At 29.7% G+C, this 7017-nt stretch overlaps 2 long non-coding RNA genes across 3 annotated transcripts; both read left to right on the plus strand.

Moving 5' to 3' along the window:
• Nucleotides 1-4881: 4881 nt before the first annotated feature.
• LOC115875807 lies at nucleotides 4882-6146 on the plus strand. Of its 2 annotated transcripts, none has more exons than XR_004049056.1 (5): nucleotides 4882-5212; nucleotides 5272-5374; nucleotides 5430-5594; nucleotides 5669-5739; nucleotides 5949-6146. It is a non-coding gene; the product is annotated as an uncharacterized LOC115875807 (long non-coding RNA). The 2 variants fall into 2 exon arrangements; XR_004049055.1 differs by having other exon boundaries at nucleotides 4884-5212; nucleotides 5669-5735.
• A 109-nt stretch (nucleotides 6147-6255) lies between these two features.
• On the plus strand, nucleotides 6256-6699 carry LOC115875808. The gene is made up of 2 exons (XR_004049057.1): nucleotides 6256-6475; nucleotides 6539-6699. It is a non-coding gene; the product is annotated as an uncharacterized LOC115875808 (long non-coding RNA).
• Nucleotides 6700-7017: the final 318 nt, after the last annotated feature.

Genomic DNA, 7017 nt, shown 5'->3' on the forward strand with positions numbered 1-7017 from the left:
TAATAAATATAAATAATATTATTAATAAAGTAAAACCTCTGACGAGGGGTAGGGGACAAAAAATTCACAATCTTTTTTTTTATTAAGTATTATTAATATTTACATTAATATTAGCTAAAAATATTAGGGTCAAAAAACTCACAATCTTTTTTTTTTATTAAGTATTATTAATATTTACATTAATATTAGGTAAAATAATAATCATTTGACACTTACCTGATCCATCCTCTCCACCCGTACATATAAAATTTTGCCCCCGTTTTCCGGATTATCTATATTATTCATCTTTTTCTAAAAAAACATTGAAAATTATTTACTAACACTGTAAATATATTATTTGATGGCTATTACTGATGCTGCCAAACAAAAAAAATGTTAAATTATAATAATTATTATTTTTATTTTACTTACCAAATTTTAGTTTTCAATAATCCCTTAAATTTTAATTCTCAACTGCAGTAAACCTAAAAAAATAATATTCTAATTAATATTTACAAAATTAAATATACAGGGTGACGCACCTCATTCGCCTCGGTTGATTTTACGAAAACGGAAAGATGTAGAAACAAAATATTTTATGGGTATATGTAGCAAGGCACTGTGCATAATTTAAAATTATTTTGAAATGTACAGGGTTTGTCAGAACTAATATCCACACCTAGGTAAGTTATATTTTTTCTTACGGAACACCCGGTATTTTATTTCATATTTGGATCCTTATTTTGGTTTGGTCCGGTTAGGCACAAAATAAGGCATTTATTATATGTGTTTAACATGTCTAAAAGCTTTGATTATTGAGATATTTAAAGATATTTAAATATACATGCTATAATAAAAAATTGTCAACACCGTGTACATTGCTTTTCAGAATTAATTATTGTGCTGACTTTTAAGTCAGAGAGATAAACTTGACTGAAAAATTTGATTGCTTCGTTTAATGTATATATAGGAGTATCAAAAATTGCTAGTCTATTTTAGATATTTATTTTAAATAAAAACTTCGTTATTTCAAATGCAACACCCTGTATTTTTTAAAATAAATCGAAGCAGATTCAAATGCTCTTTCAAACTATATTAAGGTTTCTTATACCTATCTAGCTCAGATTTTGAATAAAGAGCAATTTTTCAATAAAATTGCAACCAAGAGGGCTGATGTCGTGTCAAGTTTCTAGTGACAGTTAGTAGCTATTTTTAAAATCGAAATTAGTTTATGGACTTCTTTTTTTAAATATATATCAATTTACTTTTATTTAATTTACCTACAATAGTTTAATAAATAATATTTATTAAATATCCACTTATTATATTCTATCAAAAAAAGAAAGAAGTGGTTCTTGTTTTACGAAATCATTTTCTTCACTTCCAACGACAGGTTTTCTATAAACCACACTACCAGCTTTGCAAAATAGGACAAGAAGTTTTTCAAAAGAACGCTTATCAGGAACATTCCTATTTGGATATCTATTAGCATAAGCCCTTGGGGCGAAGAAGCAATTTTCCTCACAAAATAAGATCATTAGTAACATATCCATTCGTTCCGCAAATACTGCTTTATTTTTATTGATGAAATAATGAATACTTACTTATTAAACTATTGTGGGTAAATTTAAGTAAACTCTTATAAATCTTCTAAATAATAATGTCCTTTATAAACATTATTATTGTTATGTATGTGACAGTTTGTGTCCCCATCTGATATAGTGTCGAGTATAGACGCATCGATAAGTGGTTCACGGAATACGGTCCGTTAGGCCTGGACTATATAATATATGAAACTATAATGACAGCTTTAAGTATCTATTTTCCTTAAGAGCGACCCTGCGAGGTCCATTCTACCCTAATGTAGGTAGATTCATCTTGACCGTCGCGCGTCGTAACGTACACAGCTTTTTGTAACTCTTATTGTTTTTCGCCTTGCTATTTTTTGTTAAAGTGAATAAAGTTAATTAATCCCAACTGGAAGTTGATTTTCATTTATTATAACTTTATTAATGCCGGTTTTGAAAATAGTTACTGAAAAATCGCTTTTTATTCAAAATCTGAGCTGGATGGTATAGGAAACCCTAATATAGTTTGAAAGAGTATTTAAATCTGCTCCGATTTATTTTAAAAAATATAGGGTGTTGCATTTGAAATAACAAAGATTTTATGTAAAATAAATACTTAAAATAGATCAACAGTTTTTGGCACTCCTGTACAAATTTAAAGAAGCAATAAAAAGTTTCAGTAAAGTTTATTTCTTCACCTTTAAACTCAGCACAAGAATTAATTCTGAAACTGATGTATAGGGTGTTGATAATCTGTTCTATTGTAGCATGCATTTTAGAATTAGAATTTAGAATGAGTGGGAGGGGGGTTAATCACTTCGACCTTACAGATCCATTGTGTCCCCCTTTCTTGAATCATAACTCATCATACAGTCCCAGGGCTTTGACAAAAGCCAGTATCTGGGACGGTTTTATAGAGGGTAGTTCTCCATCTCCAATATCAGACGTACCAAAATTGTAGCATGCATATTTAAAGATCTTTAAATATCTCAAAAATCAACGATTTTAAACATATTTAACCCTTATAATAAATACCTTTTTTTGAGCCCAAGAATCCAAAAATGAAATAAAATACCGGGTGTGTGTGTGTTTCATAAGAAAAAATATAACTTTGGTATGGATATTAGTTCTGAAACACCCTGTATATTTCAAAATAATTTTAAATTGTGCACATTGCCTCCCCACATATGCCCATAAAGTATTTTGTTTCCACATCTTTCCGTTTTCGTATAATCAACCGAGGCGAATGAGGTGCGCCACCCTTTATATAAAATACATATAATGTCTTTTAATGACAATTTGGACCTCCTTCGAAAAATTTATTTCTTTTAAATGTTTTACGACTTCTAATCTCTAGAGTATAAAGTTATATTTTCTGCGCAAAACTTTTAAGTAAATAGGTACTAGAGTTTACCATTTATTACTTAATTTTTTTCTATATATTATATAACATGACGGAGAAAAAGTTATTAAGGAACCTAGCGACTTTAAACTTATTAAACGTTAAGATGTGCTTGAAGTGGCGGGTTTGACTAATAGCTCCCGTTGAAGAAAATTCTGACATATTTTATTTTGTCCACGATGAAGAACTTTATGAAAAAAACTTTGTATCAATAAGTAATCTTATGTTTATTATTGTTTATGAATGTTTTTTCAATTGTTCTGTACACTTGAACATGTTTATTATGTTTTTTTAATATTTAGAAAGTTATAATATGGTCGTTATTTTCTACAATTTTTAATAAATGTACTAAAGAATTACTAAATAGTAAGTACTTTTAAGATATATGGATCAGCTTGAATATTGAGGTGATCCAACATTCTTAAAAGTTTTATTTGTTCTAACTTCCACCAGTGCTCCTCCTCATCACACTCACCTATGCACCCACCCTGTTCAATAGAATAACTTTTACTGGCAACCTTTAGTAAATGATAGGTACTTTCAAAATATACTCGAAATTACTGGTAAAAGTCGACAAATTTGTTTAAAATACGACATTCACTGGTCCAATGCCTAATTGTTGGCATTCCCTAGTGAATGTTAACAATCACTGAATTTCCGACTTTCACTGAATATACAGGGTGTCATTGAAATGGTGTAAAAAGCAAACATCAGAGCAAACTCTATGCCTTCGATTTTCTCGAAAACCATCACTCTGGGCGATGTGCAACAAGAGTACTTTTTTATAGGAAAAACTATGTAGTTTTCAAAAAATGAACCCACGTTGCAAAAAAAATAACCTCAGAAAAAGTTATTCACGAAACAACCCCCTACCCTTGCAAAAACTACCCTTTCCGCTTTTCCAAATAATTTTTCATTATCACCATTTGATTTAGGGTCAAAATTTGTGGCAGAGGATTTTTTTTTGAAATTTTATCTCGTTTTTTAAGTCCAATTTCAAAACAAAATTTTTTATCCAATTTCAAAACAACCGTTTTTTAAATTCAGCCCTTCAGTGCCCCTAACTCCCTTAATATACATTTTCCGCCCTATACTTATAGGAACTTTTTTTATTATTTTTAGGAGTACTATCACCCCCTGATTTTTTTACACCATTTCAATGACACCCTGTATAGCAGAATTCAGCATGAGCAGAATTCAGCACTATATAATATACAGGGTTTTTCAATAAACATGTGCCATCTCTCGTGGGGAGATTCTTTGCGTAAAAATAAAAAATCAAAGAAAAATTATTTTATATTTTAGAAAGTTTGGGGAATAATTTTGAACACCCGTATGATATAAGATTACGATATTTATAGCAAAGTAAGTACATACCATCTAAAGTAAATGCCTAATATAGTTTTGATTTCAAGACAGTTTTTATATTTTTAATAATTTTTTAAATAAAGCCTGAAAAAATATATTTTTTTCATTTATTTATTATTATCTCTGAAACTATCAAAACATATTTAAAAATATTTTAAGATTATGTAAAGTGATCTGAGAGGAAGCCAAAAATGCAATAATATACAGGGTGTTCCGTTTAAAAAAAATCATCCCTTTCAACTCACATTTTTTTGAGCCACCTTGTAGAGGTTAAAATATTTTCCTGAAATGGTACATACTTTAGATTTACACTTAAACAAATTTTACAATTTTTTTATTCTAAGATTCCCGACGTACTATTGCCGGACTCTGTATATCGGAGGATACCAGGTATTTTCCTCCTCGACCTGTAGTTTCTATTTGTAGTAAATGTTTGAAATTTTTACTACAAAGATATAAGTTATAAACTAGGGTCCCAGTTACACCACCTTACCGTAATATTTTAGACCGGTGTGAACTTAGCGAGGTGGCGGTATTCGTCCTACGGGGTATTTGTCCTACCAAACGAACGTCACTTCGGGCATGTTCGGTAGTCCTAAAAATTCCTGTTTCAGGAATTTTGTCCTGGCTAACGTACTAAATCTGTCAACGTCGCATACTTTTCAATCTTGTTTTGTTTTGGAATTTGACAAGATTAACCTCAGAAAAAGTTTAAAATTATAATTTTTATGAACATTGACGAATAATGTTATGAATAATGTAATAGAACCTGATATAAAATAATCCGGAAATATTTACAAATAAAGCATAAACAAAATGAAAGTGATAGCAACACGATTACCTTTGATAATGTGTTTTTTATATAAGAATACGTCTACATGGGTTGAAATCTCAGGTGTGTATCTAGATAATATGTATTCAAACAAAAGCTGTAAAACGATTAACAATTTTTAGAAAATATTAAGCTATCCACAAATTCCTGAAAATAAATTAGCCGTGATTTGCGGAAAAAATGTTCTTAATTATTTTTCCCACATGATGTCCTTTCAGGTTCCAGGTATGTGATATTGTTTTAATTGCAAGATCGTAGCTTACAAAAATTCATTCTTCAGGAAACAGCACGGGCATGTATTAGGCATAATAAGTAATTATAAAAATATGAGCAAAAATGAGATGGTTTAAAAGAGTGAAAATTTTAAGGTTAAGAAATCTGAAACTCAAAGGAAAACTGATTAAAAACTGATAAATAAGTACCGTTAAACTGGAAAAGCAAACTAGTAAGTATTTTATTATGAATCTATTCACTATAACATTGTGGTATTTTACGAAATGTATTTCTTTTGAATTACAGCTATACGCATAATACAAAAGACAATTTATCATCTTTAAAACCATAAGGCATATGATATATGAGATAGGTAGGTATGTACCATGTGGTAGGTACAATATGATCGAAAAAAAAACGGCGTCAGTGATGGCTATGAAATGAAGATCGGTGTCTTTTATATGTAAAATTATATAGGGAATGTCAAGGATCGTCATTTCCAAGCCAACTGGACGCCGTTTTTTCGATTATATGAGACATAAGTGTCAGCCTTCCTAGACCACAGACCTTTATATTATACTTCTAGCACAAGGACATATCGGCAAGCCTTAGGTTGGTGTTTACGCGTGTAGGTGTGAATCGCTATGGTGATCTGGTCGGAGATAGAAAAATATAAAATATTTATTACATAACCACACTTAATCTGATGATTTCCTATGCATTCAATACCAAGTTCAATACATCTGATTGTAATAAGCATATTGGCCATACTCTTCATATACATGAAAATCGTATCAATCGTGTATCACATAGCACATTTAAGAGGACTGATCCTATAAAGGCATTTATTTTTGTTTTCTATTTATAACCTCGTTAACTCATTTATTTTGTAGATTTATTGAATATTAAGCTCTAGGATAAAAAAACCTGCTTAGACAGAACATGGGTATTTTCGAATACTTTATTTAGAAGATCTTGTCAGGACAATGATATAAGATTACAGAAAAATATCTGACGTAGGACAAATGTATAAAGTCTTCAGGATACCCTTCGGGAACAATTTAGAATGATGCAGCGTAAACTACAGTAAAGTCTGAACATTAAAGCATAAAGGTAAATAAATTATCCATACATGTGTGCAGCAAAGTCGTAATATAATAAATTTATTGTTTTCAGAAACAAAATCCACAACTTATTCTGCCAAATACAAATAGTACACATCTTATTTTACTAAGCGTGTTGACCGTACTCTTCATACACACAAAAATCGGCACCCAAGGCCTGAAATGCCAACTCTAGTATACCTATTCTATGTAATAAATATTTTTTTAAGTATATTTATTTGTATTATTATCTTTCTAGATTAAAATATTTTTAATCAGTCTGAGAATCAATATGAATTTATTTTTAAAAAAGAACGAGTATACCTAAAAGCAAAAATGATTTAAGTTAGTATGTCAAAATAATAAGTTAAGGTATTTTTAGAAAACCTGTATTTTAAATTGCAAAAGCTGATAGAATTTCAAATATTTTTCAAACTAAAAAAATGTATCGATCTGAATTAATTTTTCAAATATAACCAGAAAAAAATATCTATCTTAAAGTTGCAGCTGTGGTTGCAATACTCTGTATTGCTAAAAAACATTTTATTTATT

The sequence above is a fragment of the Sitophilus oryzae genome, unplaced genomic scaffold (assembly GCF_002938485.1).
Source record: "Sitophilus oryzae breed Bouriz unplaced genomic scaffold, Soryzae_2.0 scaffold_1396_pilon_pilon, whole genome shotgun sequence".
In the NCBI taxonomy this organism is placed as follows: domain Eukaryota; kingdom Metazoa; phylum Arthropoda; class Insecta; order Coleoptera; family Curculionidae; genus Sitophilus; species Sitophilus oryzae.